Below are 24,198 nucleotides of genomic sequence, written 5' to 3'. Positions count from 1 at the left end.
TTTCCAGATCTAAAAACTTTTGAAACCTTGGACTGCAAATTTTTTGAATAATATCCCTCGAAAATTATTTTGATAAACCCTAGAGATCTAGATCTTACCCTCCAAGGCCTAGATCTGGACTCTACACAAATTTCCTCCTCAGATATTTAGCTGCGTGACAACAAGAAAACACCCAAATGATATATACAATGATAAAAACTAAAACCTAGAAAAACCAATGTCAGAAAAATAATTACAAAATTTACAAACTGCAGGCTCTAATCAACGAGATCTGTCATTATACTGCACAAAAAAACATTGAATTTTTAAATTTGAAGGAGGTGCTAACTCGAAACCCTTCGTGTATCACCAATAAAATCTTATGATAAGCCTAAGATTAATTATACTGGGCTCCTCAGAAAACACGGATCGGGAGTTGGCTTGTCCAATTGAAAACTTCTCCTAATGCACAAGGATCTAAAATCAAGATTTTCCTGCAAAACTTGATCCAACCATTAAAAATAGAGCAAGAAAATAATAATAAAACTTAGACAGATAGAGATACTTGCTATTACGTTCAAAATTTAGATTATTATTCAAACCCTAGCAACTGAGCAAAATACGCGTATTTTCAATGGCTTTAGAAAAAATTATGCATGAAAACATCACATCTTATAGTATTCCCATGAAGAGTAACACCAACAAACTTAACCCAAAGTATTTCTTTATTATCCAGGAAAAAGATTACACAAAAGCTTTTCGCGAAGCACACGACTCAAAAGTCGAATGAATTGACTGACGAATGACTTATTTTTTAAAGATAAATCGTTCAACGGCTAGTTCGTGTGATCTTCATCAAAGCAATCTCGACTGTTGATGAAGATTAAAATTTCTTTTAATCTCATCCGTCAAAATATTTAATTCTTGAGGAAATTCAAATTTTTCAATTAAATGTATTTTAATTAAGTGTTGTTAAAATCACGATAATATCGCGATATTATCGGTTTAGCGCGATTATTTCATGAAAACGAGAATATCGCGAGTACTACTCACGTTTTTTTTATATGCGATTTTTTCAAAAAAATCGTGATTTTTTCGGAATGTAGTGTGGAGGGTCGGGGCAATGTGGTTTTATAAGCAAGAAAACGATTTTATTTCATTTCATTTGCACGGTAGAACGCGCGGAGGGCAGTGGAGTGTTGAGAGGCTTGGAGCTAAATCAACTGCGTGGAGGAGAAAATCAAAGAGTGTGCTAAGGAGGAGACCAATTATCTCCATAAAAACAGTATGGGCACCAATTTTTTTTTGTTTTCATTGTTTTGAAACTTTGTTTTTGTTTTTTTTCAATGTTTTTGGTTGGGTTTGGAATGGGGTTTTTGACATTTGTCCAATGTAATTTTTTTTTAGTTTTTTTGGTTGGGTTTGGAATGGGGTTTTTGACATTTGTCCAATGTATTGTTTTTTTAGTTTTTTTGGTTGGGTTTGGAATGGGGTTTCTTAAATTGTATGTAATTTTTTTTAGTTTTTGTACAATGTAAAAATTAAAATACTAAATTGTAAGTTTGTAACTTGTAAATACTAAATTGTAATCCTTATTTTCCCATAGGTTCACAACTTCACCGAAACACCATTCAAGTTTTCAACTTCAAAGTTCAAAAACAAACATGCCAAGGAAATTGGACCCTTTCTGGGAATTTGGTGAACCTGATGCTCCGAATGATAGACTAAACTTGACTTGCAAGTTGTGTGGGTTCCATATGTTCGGGGGGTGTACAAATTGAAGTATCACCTTGCACAAATCCCTGGATTTGATGTAGGGCCTTGCACAAAAACAAATCCTGAACTCATCCGAAGAGCCATGAAAGCATTGGAAGTTTTAGACCAGAATAGAGAGGCCAAAGAAGAAATGAAGAGGCAACTAAAAAAGTCAGCTGAAGCAAGTGGCACTGGTTCTACTGCAGCATCAACTAATCTGGTAGCTGCCACATCATTTTTTGCTCCTCGAACCACACCTGGTTCACAGCCATCTATCAGTTAAATGCTAAAAAGAACTAAGAAATAACAAGTTGACAAGTTGCTGGCAAAATTTCTCTTTTGGAGTGATATTCCTTTCAGCATTGTAAGGAATAATCCATTTTCCAACCTGCTATTGATGCTATTGCAACTGTTGGCCTAGGGTACAAAATCCCTTCTTATCATGATTTTAGAAGCTGGATTCTTCAAAATGAAAAGCTTGACTACACCCAAAGATTGGAGGATTTTAGGGCATCATGGGCACAAACAGGATGCACTGCTATGTCAGATGGTTGGACTGACGAAAAGGGGAGAACCCTTATAAACTTCTTGGTTAGTTGTCCCAAGGGGACTATGTTTATCAAATCTGTTGATGCATCTGCACAAATCAAAGATGCAAGAACTTTATGTGATTTGCTAGATGTGTTTATTTTGGAGGTGGGTGCAGAAAATGTTGTCTAAGTCATAACGGACAATGCTGCAAATTATGTTGCTGCTGGCAGGATGCTTATGGACAGGCATCCTACTTTATTTTGGACACCTTGTGCTGCACACTGTATTGATTTGATGTTGGAGGACATAGGGAAAATTCCCTTTGTCAAAGATATTGTTGAGTCATCCAAAAGCATTACAAAATTTATATATAACCATACATCTGTACTTAGCTTGATGAGAAGATTCACCAATAACAAAGAGTTAGTGCGCCCTGCCATTACATGGTTTGCCACCAGTTTCATATCTCTTCAATCCCTCTTGAATTCTATGTGGGATGTGAAGAGAATGTTTCTTTCAGAGGAGTGGCGTGCTTTGCCAATGAGCCGCAAACCAGAGGGAGAGGCCGTATGCAGACTAGTTTCATACCAGGAAGACTTTTGGGTGGGATTGCAGGGGGTGTGCGCCGTTACTAAACCTTTGGTAAAGGTTCTTTGGTTAGTTGATGGTGAGAAGCCCGCAATGGGCTATTTGTATGAGGCCATGGACAGGGTCAAAGAAGCCATTCAGACCTACTATGATGATAAGGGAGATGATGGGTTTCAGAGACAACTCCTCCTATGGGGAGTGATTGATGAGTGATGGAACAACACACTCCATCGTCCCATTCATGCTGTTGGGCTTTTCCTGAACCCCGCATTTTCTTATGCATGTGGGTTTGTATTTGATGCTGAGATCATGGATGGATTCTTATCTTGTGTCCAGAAGATGGTGCGATCTCCAGCAGAACACATAGAGATCTCTAAAGAAATTGAGATATATAGAATGGCAAGTGGCACATTTGGATTTGAGATGGCTGTCACTGATAGGACAATTAAAATGCCAGGTATTTTTTAGTTTGTAACTTTGTTTCAAATTTCATTCTCTTCAAATTCCATTTTTTTCTTATGTTTATTTAAAATTTTATTTGTAAGTTTGTTGTAGATGCATGGTGGAGAATTTATGGTGGCAGGGTACCCCTTTTGCAAAAGCTTGCCATTCGCATCCTCAGCCAAACATGTAGCTCCTCAGGATGTGAGCGCAACTGGAGTGTATTTGAAAAAATACACAACAAGAAGCGCAACAGGTTAACACTTAAACATTTAAAATATTGCAAATTTCCAAATAAATTTTTGAATTCATTAAACAATATTTTTTTTATAATTATTAATTATTATTTCATGATCTTTGTACAGGTTGGAGTCCCAGCGACTTAATGACATGGTCTACGTCTACTACAATCTTCGATTGTGGGTGAGGCAACTTGAGAGGACACCTGATATGGAGGCCATCTCATTGGATGGGATTGACACCACTGCTGCATGGAGGGTTGAGGCCGAGAGGCCTCTCATGGAGTTTGCTGATGATTGGTTAGTGCAGGATGTAGTGGAGGAGGAGGAGGAGGAGGAGGAGGTGACACCACCTGCTCGAGCTACCCCTGCCACCAGTAGAGGACGTGGTCTACCTCCTATAGCTCCTACTTCTAGTTCTTCAGCTTCTAAAGCATAACAGACTTCACTGCCAACTCCACGAGCACCAACATCTACATCTAGAGGGAAAGGGAAAGCTATGGCATTTTCTCGCAATAGGGGCAGAGGAAATCGATAGTATTAGACTTTAGTTATTTTCTTCATTTTATTGTATATGGCATTATGACTCATGAGATACATTATTATATTTTTTGTTGATATTTTGAGGCTGAGTTGGGACTTAGGAGTCAGGACTTACTATTCAGGACATGATTCACTGTTATGTGTGATTTTAGCACTAGAAATGATATTAAACATCTTATATATTAGTTCTTTTGTCATATTTATGTGTCAATGTATTTATTTTATGTTGTAGATGGTTTAGATTTAAAAAAATTTGAAAAAAAATGAAAAAAATGAATATTTTTGTACTAAACGATTTTTTCCCGATAATTACGATTTTTTCCGATTTTTTCCTTGTGTTGATATTATCCCGAATATGATTAATGCAACATTGTTTTGATTAACTCAAAAATTAAATTTGAGTTAATTTCCCCAAAATTTTGACTTTGACTTAACTCCAGGGATCAAAGGCTTAAAATTTATCAAAATAATTAATTTACCTTAGTCCCTAGATCTCTTAAAATTTAATTTTTAAGGACCGATGAATTTTGCCTTTGGAGAATTTGAATTTACCTAGGAGCTAGAATTAATTAAATTTCTGGCTTAGAATTTTAATTAATTTTTGGCCAGAAAATTTAATTAATTAACCTATGAGGGGATAAATTATTTTTCCAACCCTCAAGACACTTTACATCATGATTTTCATATTTTTTACATCATAAGGGGGAAAACCCATTTGTAATAGACCCTCATAGACTACTTGTTAGGGTCCTATAATAATAGGATTCATAATTTTGAATTGACTATGGTTAGTCTTGTATATTGTACATACTTTTGCTTTCTACAAAATGTTTTCCATATTAAAAATTAAAAAATGTAAAGAGGGTATGTCTTAAAAGAATAATCAAAAGACAAAAAGAAACATAAAAGGTCAAAAAAGTGAAAAATATGAACCCCAAAAACAAATAAAATAGATCATGAAAGTGTGCAAATTCAAATGCCACTACTTTATACTTTACTTTGTAAAATAAGGTTGTGTGCAGCTTGTGAGAAATGCCACAATCCATTATGGTCAAATAGCTTAATCTTGACTTATTCATGCTTTAAATTTTATGTTGATAGATAGAGAGTAAGCATCTAGCCAAACTGTTTAACCTTAGCACAGTTTAAAACTTTAATCTGAGCCATTGGAAGTTATAAGGTTAGAATTAGATAGTTTGCTTGTCAAAAGAAAAGGAAATAAAGGGTCAGCAAGCTCAAATGCACCCAATAAAATGAAGAAAAAATGTTAGGATAAATAAAGGGTAGGTAGAAGAAAGGTTGCAAATGCACAAGGTTGCTGAGTCAAAAGCACATTTATCATGCTTAATCCTATGTTTCATGTGCAGGAGGATTTGTGAGAAAGAAAAGATATTCACAAGCTTGTTTACTAATTTCCCCTCATTTCACTATACCCCACATGCTTATTTGCTAATTTCCCCATTATCCCTTCATCACTTATAAATCCCTTTTTTCCTTTCATTTTGACCCTTACCCCTTGGTTTCACACATTTCCCTAGTAATTACCTTTCAAAAATCATCCCCTTACCCAAAACCCCTTTTCCCTAGTGTGAAACCCATTCTCCATTGCAAATATTACCTTCCCCCCTTATTAATTTCCCTATTTCCTTTCAAAACCCACAAAAACCCCTTTGTCCTAAGTTTTTATGCCCCCGCTTTATCTAATTAACCCCCCCATTTCATATTTCCCCAACAAACCTCTTTTAACCCACCAACCCTTGGTGCGGTTAAAAAACCCCACCACATAACCCATGGTCCCACTTTATTAACACACTGCTTATGTTAAAAATCCCGACCTTATTAGTTAATTAATTACATTTATGTGTAATTAAACCTCGGGCCCCACAAATCCCTTTCCCAATTCCCTTCGTGCATCTTAAACATGCGATAGTCGTCCGATCTCCTGCCCCCAGATTCGACGGTGCGCATCCATACCGCGCGGGTTCATTATCTTGTCGATAACAGCCCGAGAGCACATGAGATTCACAGTTTTTCCTGGGCCCTGTTCTGCTATGTGGCGGCATCAAGTGAGATCGCGTGCTCGCAAAAATACCGCCCGCCCTCTGAAAGCAGTTCGATGGCCTAAAAGACCACCTCCTTGCCAAAGCCAAAAACTGCCCACTGTTCATTCACATTTTCTGCGCCCAAATGTGACCGTTACCCGTTAAAAGGCCGGAAAAGCCCCAATTCTCTCTTTTTGCTCATTTTTCACTGCAACTGATGCTTAGCCATTGCGACACTCTGAGAACTCTGCGACCAAATTGACCACTGTTTGAAGAAGCTCCAGACACCTAATTGAAGCAACCAGTTGACAGTTGAAGCCACCGTACCCTCTGCATTCACCACTGAACCCAGTTTGCAAGCCAGACCATCGATTTCCAAGTATTCTTGGGAAAAACCAGAATGACCCTTCAATTTGAAAACACACAATTTAAATTGAAAGCTTAATTAATTGAATTAATTAAAGAAACTTGGCTGAATTGAAAAGAAACTTGTTATACACCCCAAATCCTATTTTCAGACTGTAATTACCCTCTCATTGTACCAGAACTGCTAAACTCACTCCTAAAACCCCTCAAAGCCTAATTCATATCTGTACACCCAATTATGGCTTCCCAAACCTCTTTGGACGTGAGACCTCTGCAAACCCCTCACCTGGACATCGACCACCTTGCATTAGCAGACAAAGATTTCCAAATAAAGGATACTGCTTCCCCTACCTACCTTCTGAAGCTCCATTGCTTGAGTAAGGACAGATTCTTAAACCAGAACGATGACATCCACCTTTGGGAGTCTAATTTTCCCAAATATTTGTTTCCAGAAGTACATCTATTCCCAGAAATTATCCACTTCTATCATGCTTGCGACATTCCTAGCAAAAGAGCCATTGTCACCCCAAACCAACAAGTATTGTTTACCATCACTGCAGAATCCGTTAACCAAATGCTACAAGTCCAACCAAGCCCTAATGAGACCCCACTATTTATTGGAGAATTGCTGGACCTTTATACCAAGTTAGACCTGCCCAGAGTAGCCCAAATTTTCCAAACTTTCATCATTGAGGAATATCATACTCCCACAGATAGTCCCCCTTATGTTGCCACCATTTTTTTTTGAGAGAGGCAGACAGATTATTACCATGCTCTCTTGCATTTTAGGATATACCACAGATGAGCATGTGGATGAGGTTGTTCTGGCCTTCCTTTCCATCTTTAGCCCAGGCAAGCCTCTTGCTGTTATTTACAACTATGCTCAGTTCATTGCAGACAGGATGCATGAACAATTCACCAGATTACCTATTGAAAGAGTCTTCAAGTACTCTTCTGTATTATTTCATATGTTCTTGTATTATCAATCAGACAAATTCCCTGTCAGCATCTAGAAGTTGGATACCAAGGGAAATCAAAGATCAATTATTTATTGGACACCCTTGATCCAAAAGTATTCCACTACATTCACTTATAAGGACTTCATTGATTCATTTGTCCATCCAGTCATGAATATGCTAACCAGTAGCCCTTAGCCTAGAATCAGCCAAGAGATCAAAATGGTGTTAAGTTGGCCAGGCACAGTAAGGTGGGACACTGGTATTTGTACCAGAACCACACAGAGATAAGAATTTATGGATGCCAACTTGCCCCTTACAAACTACCCAAATACCTCCCCATGAGGATATTTGCACTAGAATATTTTAGGCAGATTATTAATTCTGATGAAGTCAACTTCCTAGCAACTAGGAAGAAAACCCAATTCAAAATGAAAAATCAATTGGGCCCCTTCATTTGTAACACCAGGGAAGCTGGACCAGAGGCAGATAAGATTCTACAACAAATGAAATTCAAAAACAACTTTATGTGGCAATATGACCCTCATGGAGTCATAAATAAACTGAGGATCAAGGTCAAGTTGGGACCTTTCATCCATCATCCCAGACCAGACATTGAGAGGTTTGCAACCAATCAGAATGGTTGGAAAACATTCTAATTGACATGGACAGTACAATAATGGATGTAGAAAATACATTGATTAATGTAGAAAGACAGATTGATGAAAGATCTTTCCTGCAGGTTCTAAAACTAGGAGAACCAATGAATATTCCTCTTGTTTTACAGTGTTATGAAACCAGCTCAAGAAAAAGATAGAAAAGATAGATTAACGCCTTAAAATTCAGCCTCTTCGAGGGGGCAACCTCCTTTACATTACATAAATGAGCAATTCTTGTATGATACAAATGAAAAGACCTCCTTTCTATATATAGGAGTCTAAGGGGTCATAACATAATCAGACCCGACATAACAATAATAATGTAAGGGCACAATAATAACAATAGTGGGATTCTATGGGGCACAATATGGGCACTACATGGGTACATCAATATAATAAGTGGGTTGTACTAATAACAATAAGGGGTTACACTAGTAGTATAGGGGCCTAACATGCCCCTCTCTATCAAAAAGCGTTGTCCTCAACGCTTGAGTAGTTCTTAATGCTTCTGTATAAAATTTTTGTCCTCCCATGTGGAATATTCAGCGGGTAAGTTCTTCCACTTGATGAGATACTCTGAAATTGATCGATTTCGTAGCTGTCGGGTTCTTGTTTCTGTGACTGCTCCAGGTTCCAATATGATTTTTCCTTCCTCCTCAATTTCTGGCAATATTGTTTGATTTGGGATCTTTTGCAACTTTTGAATAAGTGGCCATACTCTTCGTCCTTCTTCCATTCATCCCTTGCTTCGTTTATCCAATCTGGTTGGATAATAGAAATAGTATAAAACAATGCTTCCACATCCTCATCCTTGAAGAGTTTTCCCATTCGGTAAGGTCGCCATTTTTTAAGTGCATGTAGTATTGCCAACATTTCCTTCTCATAAATAACTTTCTTGAGATGTAGCAGTAAAAATACCCAATCACCTACATCAAAACATTTTTCACTACGATGTTGATCTAACTGTTGTTTCGTTTGATTTTGCACCGAAGTGGCGTTATCCTTTAAAAGTTGGAGAACTTGTTGTTGATGCTCGATGTGATCTTTCACTGCTTGAACCTTTTTCTTCTTGATATGTCCTTCTATCTCTAGAGTTTGAGGAGTGGCAATTTCTTCCAATCCTTTACAAGATATGGTCGGAGTCATTTCTTGATGCTCGATGTGATCTTTCACTTCTTGAACATTTTTCTTCTTGATATGTCCTTCTATCTTGATAGTTTGAGGAGTGGTAATTTCGACCAATGAATTACAAGATATGGTTGGATTTATTTCTTCTTTCTCGATATGATCTTTCACTTCTTGCACCTTTTTCTTCTTGATATGTCCTTCTATCTTGAGACTTTGAGGAGTGGTAATTCTTGCCAGTGCTTTACAAGATATGGTTTGATTCATTTCTTCTTTCTCTGGGGTGGGTCCTGGCGTATATCCTCTTCTTTTGATGTTTCTTGATCCTTTTCTTCCTCCTCTTTATATTCTATGTAAAATAATTTCTTCTCAGCACACTTATGACCTTTAGTGCATTTGCTATCACCAGTGTTTTACAACCAGGCCGAGTTGACTCGGAAACGGCCTGGTCATACCGGGTCGGAAAAAAAAATGCGACCAGGCCAAGTAACCGGCCAGTTTGGCCGAGTCAGCTATGACTCGGCCTAGTCATCTAATGACCAGGGCTATGACTCGGTCAACCAGGCCGAGTCCGCATTGACCAGGCCGGGTCAATAAAAACCGCGTGGGCAGCGTTAAACATGTTTTTTTTTTCACTTTTTTGGTGTTTTTTGGTAAAGTTAATAGGGTTTGTGGATTCCAAAGGGTAATGGTAAATTGTTAAATGCTTTTGGGGTCCATTTCCCCCTCCCAAACTCTATTTAAGACAGCCAAATGCTCTCATTTCACTCACAGCAGTCTTATGCATTTGAGTGAGAGTCTTCTTTGAGAGTTAGTGAGCAGTTCTTGAGCTTGTTTTGGAGCAGCAGTGAGGAGTCTTGGAGGAGCATTGTAGCTGGAGTGAGGAGCTTCTTGGGCAGCCATTTGGAGCAGCATTGAGGAGCTGATTCTTGGAGCAAGCTTGAGGAGGCAGTTTGTGCCTGGAGGTATTTTTTTCCACCCTTACAAATCTGTTTTTGCTTAGTAAAATTTAGGTGCATATCAAGAAAGCTTAGAGAGTGTTTTTTGTCAAATAAATGAACATTGAATCAATTTTTTTTTTTTTTTTTTCATTTTCAGATTGTTTTCCTAGTCAAAAAATGGCACCTAGAGCAAAAGATCCTGCTTGGGCATATGTTGAAATGGTTGATAGTCAAATGCAATGCAAATTTTGCCATAAGAAAATTAAGGCAGGTCCTGGGGGGATTAATAGGCTGAAACTACACTTGGCAGGGATTAAAGGCCAAATTACCCCATGTCCCTCTGATGAAATTGAGGAGATTAGAAAGAATTTGTTGGCCAGCTTTGAAAAATTTAAAGAAGATAAGGCTAGGCAACAAGAGATACAGGCTGAGATTGGGAGGAAGAGGGAGATACAAAGAATGATGGCTACCAACCCCCACTATGATTTTGAGGGTTCTTCCTCTATCCCTCAAACTGAGGCATCCAACCCTTTCCGTTATGTTCCTCCCTCTTTTGGTTCAGTTCAAGATAAGGGAAAGGGTAGAATGAAGGGTAATGTGACTATCAAAAGTTATTTCACTCCCTCCTCTCCATCAGATGCACATGGTCCTGAAGTTAGTAAAGGTCAAATTCAGCCCACTTTAGATGACCATTGGAAGAAAGAATTGAGGGAGACTGCTTGTGACTACATAGCTAGATGGTGGTATGATGCTGATATCCCCTTTAATGCTGCTCGTTCACCATATTATGAGCCTATGTTTGATGCCATACATGCTGCTGGAAAAGGCTTCAAAGGCCCTACTATGCAAGAGCTAAGGGGGGTTCGTTTGCAGAAAGAAATTCAATCCATTAATGAGTATTTGCAAGAGTTCAAAGACTCATGGGCAAGAACAGGGTGTACCATCATGTCAGATGGATGGACTGATCAAAGAAACCGTACCATCATAAACTTTCTTGTCTTCTGCCCACAGGGAACCATGTTTTTAAAATCAGTTGATGCATCTGATAAGGTAAAAGATGGCCACTTGTTGTTTCAGCTATTGGATGAGGTTATTGAGGATGTGGGGGTGGCTAATGTTGTTCAAATCATCACTGACAATGCCTCTAACTATGTTCTTGCTGGTAAACTGTTAGAGGAAAAACACAAGACCATCTTTTGGACCCCATGCGCTGCACATTGCATAGACCTCATGCTTGAGGATATTGGAAAATTAGATTGGGTCAGAAACACTGTAGATAATGCCAAAAGCATAACAAAATTTATCTACAATCATACACTGGTTTTGAGTCTCATGAGGAAACACACTGGAGGCAAGGATATTATTAGGCCTGCCATCACTAGATTTGCTACACATTTTTTGACATTGCAATCTATGCTTTCCCAACATAGAAACTTGCAAAAGATGTTTTCCAGTGATGAATGGAATCAAACCAATTGGTCTAACAAACCAGAAGGCAGAGAATTGAAAAGGAAAGTCCATGATGAAACTTTTTGGAGAAAGGCAGCAGAGATTGTGAAGCTTGCTGAGCCACTGGTTAAGGTGTTGCGGTTGGTGGATGGGGAAAGGTTGGCTATGGGCTTCATTTATGAGGCTATGGATCAAGCAAAGGAGCAAATAAAGACAGCATACAAGGATAGAGTGGCAAAGTATGGGCCCATTTGGGCAATCATTGATGAAAGATGGAACAATCAACTCCATCGCCCTATACATGCAGCTGGGTATTTTTTGAACCCACGGTATCATTATAGAGCTAAGGAGTCAGGAGCTTTGAGCGGGGAGGTCAGAGATGGACTGGTTGATTGCATTGAACGCATGATCCCATCGGAGTCTGATCAGCTGCAGATACATCAACAGGTCACATCCTTCAGCAATGCAACAGGTACCTTTGGGAAGAACCTAGCAAAGATTGCAAGAGAAGCAGATGAGCCAGGTAAACAAAAATTTCAATTTTCAATTTCTTAACGGTTTTACAGTTTTACTTTTTTTATTAAAGACTAAAGTTTGTTAAATCATTTATAATTTGAAAGTTAGATATAATTTGTAATTTTGTTGAGCTTCAGCCTTCATCTAACTCATAATTCATTACACTCCTATGTTTTTTGCAGCACAATGGTGGGAGGCCTTTGGTGGCCAGTGCCCTCAATTGCAAAAGTTTGCAATTCGTATTTTGAGTCAAACTTGCAGTGCATCTGGGTGTGAGCGCAATTGGTCTGTCTTTGAGAGGATTCACACAAAGAAGAGAAACCGTTTGGAGCAAAAACGGTTGAATGATCTAGTTTTTGTCCAATACAACCTTCGGCTCAGACGGAACCAATTGCTGAACAAAAGACCTGATTCAGATCCCATTGTGTTGGAAGACATTGATCCAACATCAGATTGGGTAGTGGAGAGTCGTGCACCAGAGTTTGATCCTGATGAGGATCTTGATGAACTTGGCCTGGGTCTGGAACATCAACTTCAGCCTGTTCAGTTGAATGCAGATCCCGATCCACCAGCCTCAGTCTCACAGCCAGCAAGGACTCCGAGGAGTAGGACTCCAGTTGTAGGTGCTTCCTCTGCTCAGCCACGACAGAAGCGCAGCCGCATATCTACTCTATCTCAGCTTGCATCTGCTAGTGGTACTGGCACCACTTCTACAGTTGCAGTTGGAGACGATGATGATGAGGAGGCATGGGGCACCTTGTCTGACTCTGATGATGATGATGAGTCTGATCCAGAGATTGGTCGATATGATCTTGGCTCCTCTGGCAGTAGCCAGTAGTACTAGTATTGGAGTCTGGTCAGCATCACAGTTTACTTTTGTTGTAGAGGCCATTTCTAGCCTCCTTGGTTATTTGTATTTTGTTTTGAGTCTTTGATCATGTATGACAGTTGACTATGTATTGCCATTGGGTACCATTTTGATATAATGGATTGGTTCATGAGCCTACTTTGATCATATGTTGTCTTCCATCTATATTATAATGCTATGTGTTTGGAAACATGAATGAAAATCTTTAAAATTATGTTTAAAATATCTAAAATTATGTTTTTTTATAAAAAAAATAAATATTTAATGTATTTTTTACAACGACCGAGTCATTGAAATCGACTAGGCCTGGTCATTACCGAATCCTGGTCGGAGTCGGAGTCGATCCTCGGCCTGGTCCGAGTCCTGGTCCTGGTTGTAAAACACTGGCTATCACAATTGTAACAAAGCCATTTTTCTCTTTTTTCTTCTAATTGTTGTGGTGTAACCCTTGTAGGTTGTGGAAGGCTAGGAGAAACAACACTTCCATCTTTATAGTTGTGAGGGGTATGCTTCCTGGTTTCCATAATTTTGCTTTCCACTATGTCACAAAGCCCTTTTACCATTTCCAATTGTTGTGGTGTTGCTCTAAAGAAGGTGTTGCTCTTTGTATCCTCATAATGTGCTACCATTTCCTCCGTGAAAATTGACCACGTAACAAGTTGTTTATGAGAACAAAGCCCTTCATACCATAAAAATTGATCCGGTTCTAAATATGAAGATGCAATACATACCTTTTGTAACAGTGGTACACCATGTAGATCAAAATATTGCTCCATCTGAAGTATCCAATTTACCGGATCCTTGCCATCAAACTTCCTCATCTTGCTTTTTCTTGATTTTAGGAGCTCAATATTGAAACGACTGTAACTCTGTACTTTCAGATCTTTAAGTTCTGAAATTGCGACCTTTAGTACCCCTTTGCGTCCTCTTTCTAATGTCACCAGTCTGATCCAAATTGGATTCTCCAAGAAAGAGCTATGCACAATCTCCCAAGATGACCTGATTATAGACCTTTCCAGAAGAGCAAACTTGTATGAAGTGCCACGTGTCACTGTTTCGACCTTTGGCTTTGAAAAATATATACAAGAAACTACAGTCCGTCCTCTTTCTGTACCTTCTTACGAAATTTCAATCTGATACTCAGAGAGAAAGTTATGATGATTTTCCCTAGGTCACCTGTTTGGAATGCAATTCAGGAGTCTGCAAAACGATCAACTTCCTCAAATCATATCTCCGCAAATATAGCGCGAAAAGCTCTGAAATTCGGACCCAAGGTTCAGCGCGATTTCTTCTCAAATGGGTTGTTTTTTAAGCTTCTGAAACGCCATAGAAAAATGTTATAGCGAAAATGCCACGATGACCTATTTGGAGCAGCGAAACCCTAGAATCCAAAGCTCTGATACCAAATGTTATGAAACCAGCTCAAGAAAAAGATAGAAAAGATAGATTAACGCCTTAAAATTCAGCCTCTTCGAGGGGGCAACCTCCTTTACATTACATAAATGAACAATTCTTGTATGATACAAATGAAAAGACCTCCTTTCTATATATAGGAGTCTAAGGGGTCATAACATAATCAGAGACGACATAACAATAATAATGTAAGGGCACAATAGTAACAATAGTGGGATTCTATGGGGGCACAATAGTAACAATATGGGCACTACATGGGTACATCAATATAATAAGTGGGTTGTACTAATAACAATAAGGGGTTACACTAGTAGTATAGGGGCCTAACATACAGACTCCTGCAAATGAGGAGAGAAATCCAAAGAGAAACAGGGAAGAGGGTTCTAGTTGTGCTATGGAAACCACAAATGAGCAGTTCGAGATCAGTTACAGGAAGAGGCCCAAGCTGAATCCTGTAACTGAACAAGAGGACACCATTGAATCAGTGGAAATAACTGACATTGATACAATGGTGGAAAGAAGCAAAGGTACAACAGCTTCAGGAGAAACACAGCAACCCTCAACATCTAACACTCAACTGATTGAGAGACAACTCAGTGTTGAGGTTTCTTCTTTCACCAGACCAGTAGATAAAGAAAATGATATCAAGGACAGATACAAGGAGATCAAGTTGAGAAATGAGAAGTTGAAGGCTGAAACATATGCTCAATACTTCAAGCACACACCAACAAATCAAAGCAGGTTGATGTCAGCTTTTGACATTAAAACAGGAAAAATGCAGGTGTCCTTCATGCAGCCAATTGTCCAACAACCAAAGATATCAGCTAACTATAGAAAAACAGACTTTGAGGTGTTGGCCAGGGATGTTCATCCCATTGACCAAATTGAATTCCATAAGTAGGCATGAGAGATGATCTACTCCACCTTGACAGGAAAGGCCATGGCTGCACATAAGCTGCAGAGTTCATTAGATAACATTACAGCTCAATACAAATTGGAAAAGGCCTCCTCACAGGCCAAGGACAACAGGATCAAGTCATTGGAGGACTTGGTAATTGAGTTGGGACATGATCCCAATGACATCAAGGCTGTTGAGAAATTGATCAAAAAGAAGAATGATGACATTGCAGCTCTCAAAAAATAACTGAAACTTCCTCATTCAGAGCATCCACAAACAAAAGAGGTCTTGGAGAGCCCGACACATTAGGAGGAGATGATGGACCTGGTTCTACAATTGAATGATCAACTAAAGGAAATGGAAAAAGAGTTAGATAGCTTGATACAGTTAAAACAAGTTAGTTTGGAGACTGCCCCTACCATTGTTATCCCAACAGTTACTACAACAGTGCCCTCCACTTTGGTAGCATCCTTAGCTCCTACATCTCAAGTGGCTACAACACTGCTAGCGTCTACAATGTCTACATCAGCAACAGGGTCAATAGCAGCAGCTCAGCTAGGTGATGAGGCTAGTAGATTGGTCAAGGCAATGGAAGACATGTCCATTCAGACCACTGAAATGAACAAGCTCAAGGAAAAGGTAACCAGTCTAGAGACTGACTATAAGCTTGCATAGATTATGCACAAAGAAGAAGTGCAGAAAGCAACCAGGATGAATGAGAGAATAAAAAGCTTGGAGAAGGAATTGACTTTGAAGGAACCCCTTGGCCAAGCTAAGGAACAATTATGGGCCAATATCATTGACTCTGTCAATTATATTTGGCCATCCATTCAAGTAATTTTTTAACAGATTGACTTAGTGAAGCAGGGTACAGAAGCCATACAAAGAGTGAACACAGAGCTGGGAAACATGCTAGAGGAAGGCACTAGGATTAGTCACTTCCTTAACTCCAAAAATAAGCATGAATTGCAGGAATTGGAGATACCTGATAGGACAGGTACAATACTGGAAGTAAAAAGGGTCCTCACGAAGAGAAATTGAATGACTTACTGTAGAAATACACAATGGAAAAATGTATAGTAAGGGTGAAAAAGCATAGTAAAAGGATAATGACAGGCCAACCAGATGAAAGAGTATTAGGTAAAAGTGTATCAGTTGAAAGATCAGAGTAAAAAGAGCATTTAGCGTGAAGACCAACAACAAAGCAGAGAATAAAAGGGAAAATATCAGAGCATAAAGACAACACAACCTAATAAACAGGGACAACATACATTAGTTGAACATCTGTCTCTATCTTCTTGCATGAAGATATTTCTTTCTCCTAGATTAATTCCCAAGACAGTTTGGGATATTTTGTAAATTATTTTTGTATAAATACTTCATAATTCGAAGTATTGAGGGGGATTGCTATACATTTGTAGAGTTATTTTGATCATAAACCTAAGGGTTATTGTACCAATTTTTCAAGTCAGCAGACTGGACCAAGTAATAAAGAGATTGCATTACAGGATTCATGTGTTGAGCTATTACAGTGAAGTATTTTCTTTGTCAAATTTGTTATTTTCTTATGTTTTTCACAAACTTGAATGTTATCTAAAGTTGAATGAATTAACTAGAAATTTATCTTAGAATTTGTTTAAGTACACTTTATTTTTAACTGTTAATCATTTCCATGTTTTCTTCTGATATCCGGATCTGAGAATCCTTAATTGCTCTCCCATCCCAGTTGACCTCTTTCACTTTCTTCATAATCCAGCCTAAGGAACCCTTAATTTCTCCTTGGATCCGATTGAAAACCACTTCACCATCCAGCCTTGAGATCTGAAGTAACTCTGCTATCTTGCCCTGTAGACACTGTTTTTAGAACTTGATCCAGTTTTGTTTGCTTGACATTTGACCCCATAGCCCAATGGTAAAAGACACCCCTCTTTTCATTTAAGTAAGTGATCCCACCACCAAATCCAAATCAAAACCCGAGTACAATCATAACTAGCCTAAAATCAAATAACTAAACAAAGTTAAATCATAAAAAGAGAGCCCTTTCTGAAAATTAGGAAGGCTAGATCCTAATCTCTAAAGTAAGTTTGTGGTTACCTCTAATCATTTCTTTCTAATCAACTCTAGAGAAATATTGGAGTGATAACACTACCCATTTATGCGACACAAATATAATCCAGCAGACCAAACAATTTGTAATAAAATACCCTAATCAAATAGTTAGGACTATTCCCAAATCACTTTTACATAGACTCAATCTAGAACACTAGGACTCGCCTAAGATCCCAGTGACAAAATCCATTCCGAGCTTGGGGTAAGACTGAAGGAAAACTTTGCCGACCATTCGAGAATGGATCGGTGAGACAAAAAGCCTCCTAGAATATAGATTGTCATCAGAAAAGTACGTTTACCTAGGCCTACCTACACGACACGGATCTGTTGAGATTATTTACATTATACACATGCAAAAAAGGTTTACATAACATCTTGGTAGTGAAGCTAATGATGATAGTTGTATGGCACGAACACATCGATCAGGTACATCCCTTTTGTGAAAAAGGGGGGGGGTACTGCTATGGGTCGTTGACACGTAGTAGTCAACACCTAGTATCACCATTTAATATTTAATATTTTTGGATATAAAAGAAATAAAATTTCTTTCCAAAGAATAAGTTTTCAACACATAGTTTTCATGGTCCCTTCTTTCCTATTTTGTCATTCATGTACAAATTTGGCCATGAGTATAAAAACTGTTAAAACCCATCTGATATTTTGGCGAGGCTATCCTTCAGCATGTTTCAAACTACAAAATTTATAGTGGCAGCATCTGTTTTCCGATTTTGGTAACTTGTTCTACCAATTTTTTTGTATTGTGTTGTCTTTTCCTCCGGATTTTTTGAGGGCTTTGATAGGTTTTTGAAAGATCTTTCCATTACCATATTATTTGTTCAATTTTTTATTTTTTATTTTATTATTATTATTATTATTATTTTTTTTATGTCAGAGGAATTGGCAACTGGGACAGCCTCGCAACTCACGTGACATGGGGTTGATTCTGGCCGCCACCGCTATAACCTCTAGGCTTCGCGCCTGCCCACTATAACGCGTCACCAAGGTAAGTCCGGGGGATTTGAACTCGTGACCTCAAATACGGAGTCTGCCTTACAAACGAACTACATCGCCATGCAATTACCAACTCGCTTACCCCTGTGGGGCTTATTATTTGTTCAATTTGGTTGTGTATGATGTGTTGTCGCGCAGATTGACACGACAACCCTCAGACCGGGGGCTGTCACTCTGATCCCCGATCCCTCCGTTTAAGCCTGTCTCCCGCGGCTAAGGGGGGTAGTCCCTGAGAGATGATGAGACCAACTGTCGACCGGTTGGTTGGGAGACACGAGACGCGATAAGATAAGCACTAGATGGATTTGATTATATTAGCAGACCAGTGCCTTAAGAGATTATTATTAAGATGATCACTTGTTAAATGATAAGAAAGATGAACCGTGAACAACAATCATTTGTCATCAAAAGGTATCAACGAAATCACATGACCAAAACGATATCCGGCAACTGAAAATTTTGAAGAGATAAATGCCTTAAAACACCCCGAGAATCGCAAATCATTAACCAGATATCAATTTCGCATCTCGACTTGAAAATTTAGATCTCAGCATGAAAGATATGACAATTCCCGAAAATAACTGGATCTAAAAAAATTTCCACAAAATTTTTGTATTTTTTCGAATTTTTTTTTTTTTAAACTAAACTAAATTAAAAATCAAATTAAAATATAACAAAATATTTTTTGATTTTTTATAACAAAATTTTAAAACTATTTTAAAAAAAAATAAAACCAAAGTTACAGAAATTTAAACTAAAATTAAAATCTATGAAATTTTTTTATTTTTTTTATATTTCATTTTTTTAAAAAAATTCAAAAAAAAAAGCCTAAATTAATATCTAAAATCCTAAACTAAAAGTAAATTAAAATCTAATTAAAATAAAAATAAATCTAATATTACAACTACGTGTAACCCTAAACTAAACTTAAAAAATAAATTAAAATCTAAGCTAAATCTAAACATTAATATAAAACAAAATTTAGAATCTAAAGTCTAAAAATTTAAAATCGATACCCTACTAAAATTTAAAAGAAAACTAATTTAATTATAAAACAAAACTAAAATTCTTTTTAATCTAAACCTACGCTAGCCTATCGCATGAATAAACGTTAGACTAAAACGCAACCACCTAAAACAATGAGCGCTCGACTTACCAAAATTTGATTCAATGAAACGCAGTTACTTGGCCCGTCCACCAAAATCAGTTGCTTTAACGTATTACCTGAGTGATACAAACGAAACTCGTTATACCTGCTACGATGTCGTGCGAAAACAGATGGATTACGGGTTGATGCCAACGCTGAGACCTCTGGATGCGTTTTCCCTTGCTGTCGGCGAGGTTTTACAGGTGATGGCGGCAGAGTGTGAATAGATCCGATGCCGAAGTCGTGATAGAGTGTGAAGACGCAGAGATATGTGACTCAACCAAAGCAAAAATGTGACGGCAGCCTATCAAAATCGTGACCTCGTTTTGAAACAAAGAAACTGAATGCGGAAACCATGAACAGCTGTTCAGCTTTCTAGAAAGTCGATTCTCTGTCGGCAGCTCAGCATTTCTGAAGGGAATCGTTTGCTAACTGAGACAAAAGAAATCGTAGCCCTGAGCCGTTGATACGCTGATTGCCGGGCTTTCTAGAACTGGTATCGTTTCAACATTTTCTTCTCTTATCGTGCATGGACGAGGATGAAACGCTGGAGCTGTTGTTTTTCTGCGTGAAGGGAGGTCGGCCTCGGATCTGCTGGCTGAGCAGGAGTGATGGACCACGATTTTAAGTAGCGGATTTCTATGATCTTGGCAGCCCTGAAGTCCCAAAAATCTGGTATTTATGAGCACCCTGCAAAAAAAAAAAAAAAAAAACCCTAATGAAAATTAAATAAAACAAACATTTAAAACCCTAGATCAAAAATTTGAAACCCTGAAACAACTGATTAATGTACAGATTTGGCCCCTTAACAGCCAGATTTGGCAATAAGCACAGAAAACATTTTAAAGAACAGAAATTTCAGATCGTCACTGTGAAGATCTTCAGAAAATCTCTCATGCAAACTTAGAAAAATAAACCGAATGATAAACCCAGGATCAAATCCAACTGGGCTCAGCAAAAAGTGCTTGCGGGAGTTGGCTGGTTCAGCCGAGAACTTCCCCGAACGCCCACAAAATTTCCTTCAATGATGTTTTCTGCACAGCTCAAAACAACTGTCAATAAAGAGGGCAAAAATGCTGTTAGATCTCAGGAAGTAATGGAGATACCTGCCATTACTTCAGAAACCCTAACAGCACCCAAACCCAGCAAGTGAACAAGATACCTGTGCTCACAATACTCTACAAAAAAGCTATTATTAACGGCTGAAAATAACATATGCAGAAAATGAAACAATCTCACAGCATTTTAAGAGAGTAACACCAGCAAGATATGGACCCCAAAGTCTTCTTTTATTAACCAGAAACAGATTTACAAGAGAGCTTCTTCAGTCTCAGACTCACAGATCCTATTGAATCTGAAATGACCACTTAAGACCCTATATAAAGGAAGTGATCCCAACGGCTAGTTCAAATGATCCATGTAGAAATGATCTCGACCGTTGATGAGGATCAAGACATCTCTTGATCTCATCCGTCGATTTATTCACTTAAAATATTATTTTATTTTATTTTTTAAATTTTTAAATTTTTTAAATTTTTTATTATTTATTATTTTATTTTATTTTTTAAAATTTTAAAATTTCTTAATTTTTATTTATTTTATTATTTTATTTCATTTTTTAAATGGATCATCGAACTAAGCCTTTGGAAACATCACCTAAGACCTAGGACTTAGGACTCACGAGGGGATTTAAAACATTTTCAACCCTCAAGACACATTTCATGATGACTTTTTACAATTTACATCTCAAGGGGACAAACCCACTTAATACAGACCCTCACAAAACACCTAGTTCTGCGACACAACTATAATCTAGCAGATCAACACACTAGGATTCTCCTAAAGTTCTAATGACAAAATCCATCCCGGCTTTGGGGTCAGGTTTGAAGGAAAACTCTGCCGATCCATGGATCGGTGAGACAAAAAACCTTCCGGGACGTAGATTACCACTAGAAAGTTAGGTCCACCTAGGCAATACACATACACGACTCATGTCTGCTAAGATTATTTACAATTCATACATGCAGACTGGGTTTACAATCAAAATGATCAAGCTACTGATGACTGCAGGATGGCATGGAAACGCTGATCAGGTGCTGCCCCTTCTTGCAAAGAAAAGGGGGGTGTACTGCATGGGTAGTTGACCAGTAGAGGTCAACATCTGGCTCTACTTGGGAACACGTTGCTGCTTGCAGGAATGTGAGAATCCAGAATCTGCATCCATACAACACAAAAATAAGTAGCGTCCATCCAAAATCATCATATACATTAAGCACAATAAAGATAAAAGCTCTTCATTTATTAACTATCTAAAGCAGAAACGAAAATGCGGAAAAAACAAGTAGGGTTAGAAATACGATACAAAGGATGCCCTAGGGCATCAGATGTGTTCAATATAGTGCATACTGAGCATCTGCCTGCTTTCAGGCAAATCTGTCGGTTGCTTGTCGGATGTGCCATGTCCAATTCTGCATAAGGTAGGACTTTTTCCTATCCGAAAATCAAGCTGCTCACGGCCGTCTGATGCGTCAAATCTTCTTCTCTTTTTCTTTCTCTTACGCTTTTTCTTTCTGGCAGGTTCAATTACTGATGACCTGGAACTTTCTGTTTCAAAACTATCAGATGAAGTATGCGTGATATGTCTTTCTTTATCCTGCATCTGATCTTTATCATTCTTAAGTCTGTCCGGATCACCTTCAATTAACCATCTTTCAATCGAATCAATAACCTCCTCATAATAAGATGGAGCTTGTTGCAACAAATGAGAAGGCTCCTGATCTGTTGATGTTCCCTGGTTTCTCTCATTTTCCAATTGCTGAAACCTTTGAACCTGTATTTTAAATGCATCTATCTGACTAGAGTGTTCAACCTTTATAGCGCTGATTTGTCTGGCATGGTGTTCTTGCATATCTTTTATTACTTTAACATTTCCTTCCTTTATGTTCATCAAGCAATGCTGTATGGAATTTATTTCTTCTCTGTGATTCGCTTGCATGTCAGCGAACTGATTATTATGATTGAACGTCATGATAGTCATTTCCTCTTCCATAGTTAGTAACTTGTTTTGCATAGAGTCAATTTCCCTATCATGATCAGCTTTCATGGTCACCATATTTTCCTCTAAGACTGACAACCTGCTATGCATGTTTCCAATTTCTGTTTCATATTTAGTCTTCATGGCCTCAATTTCTTTAGCATGGTGATTTTGCGTGACCTCAATCTCCTTATTACGTTTTTCCAGGTGGGTGCATAAAGTTTTCACATCATTGACATAATTAGTTTGATTGATTTCCATATTTCTCACCAGCATCATTAGATCTCGTAAAATTTGCTTTTGTTCTTCCTTTTCATTGTCATTTGTCCCTGATTTTTCACTATCATGAACTTGATCTGCAATATTTCCGGTGGATGACACATTCTGATCTTGAAAACTTTCTTCAACAGCTGGATTTTTAATATGATTACTTTCTTCCTTTTGCACAATTTTAGAGGTAGAAGGCAAGCTGTTTGGACTATCATATCTATCTTTAAAAGCATTGAGAATGTCTTGTAAAGAAGTGAAAAAATCATTAGGAAAATTATTAAACCAATTCAAGGCATCACCCTCTAAAGAATGGACAAATAGACGCATCTTGAAATCTTCATGATTATATTGAGGAAATCTACAATATAAGATCATTACACAAGTAAACCTGTTTAAATGCTGTCCAACAGTGACCGAATCACCACCCGAGAACTTAAATAATTTACCAATGGCTTCTTTCGGAAGATCATGGAGATTATCAGTAAAATGACATGGTTTACATGAATAATCCATGATGAACAATAAGGGATCAGATGGATGATAGAACTAGATCTCTGCTCAAGAAAATCAAACGATGAAAGAAGTGGAGTCGCCACTCGAACAATGAATCTGATTCTAGGATCCAAAAAGTAACCACAAGCAGATATGAGGAAAGCTTCTTGTTTGGGAAAAATGATAAAGTGGAGTCGCCACCCAAACAAGAAACAAACCGAAGAGATGCTACTGATATGGGATGAAAAGATGCCAAAAATATTGAATTTGCCAGCTCAACTGAGAGATGAGAGATGAGAAGGTGAATGTCGATGAAACTCCAGGAACAAAAAAACTCTGTCCCCGGCAACGGCGCCAAAAAATGTTGGCGTTGCCGGGCCAGATGAAAAGATAAAAATGAGAAGGAAGATTGTCGTTGAAACGCCGAGAAAACAATTTCCCCGGCAACGGCGCCAAAAAATGTTGGCGTTGCCGGCTCAAACGAATGATAGGAAGATGAACGATGAATGATGAAAAGATGATGAAACGCCGAGAAAACAATTTCCCCGGCAACGGCGCCAAAAAATGTTGTCGCGCAGATTGACACGACAACCCTCAGACCGGGGGCTGTCACTCTGATCCCCGATCCCTCCGTTTAAGCCTGTCTCCCGCGGCTAAGGGGGGTAGTCCCTGAGAGATGATGAGACCAACTGTCGACCGGTTGGTTGGGAGACACGAGACGCGATAAGATAAGCACTAGATGGATTTGATTATATTAGCAGACCAGTGCCTTAAGAGATTATTATTAAGATGATCACTTGTTAAATGATAAGAAAGATGAACCGTG

At 38.3% G+C, this 24,198-nt stretch overlaps 1 protein-coding gene and 1 long non-coding RNA gene across 2 annotated transcripts in view; both read left to right on the top strand.

Moving 5' to 3' along the window:
- LON2 (lon protease 2) overlaps positions 1–24,198 on the top strand; it is a 262,278-nt gene that overhangs the window by 31,867 nt on the left and 206,213 nt on the right.
- Positions 3,438–4,048, top strand: LOC149256633 (uncharacterized). The gene is made up of 2 exons (XR_016266467.1): positions 3,438–3,550; positions 3,660–4,048. It is a non-coding gene; the product is annotated as an uncharacterized LOC149256633 (long non-coding RNA).

This window comes from Pinus tabuliformis, chromosome 7 (genome assembly GCF_031772625.1).
Source record: "Pinus tabuliformis cultivar Carrire ecotype Pingquan chromosome 7, CPIR1, whole genome shotgun sequence".
Taxonomy (NCBI): Eukaryota; Viridiplantae; Streptophyta; class Pinopsida; order Pinales; family Pinaceae; genus Pinus; species Pinus tabuliformis.
Note: the sequence above shows the minus strand (reverse complement) of the source record. Positions and strands in the feature narration are given on the sequence as shown.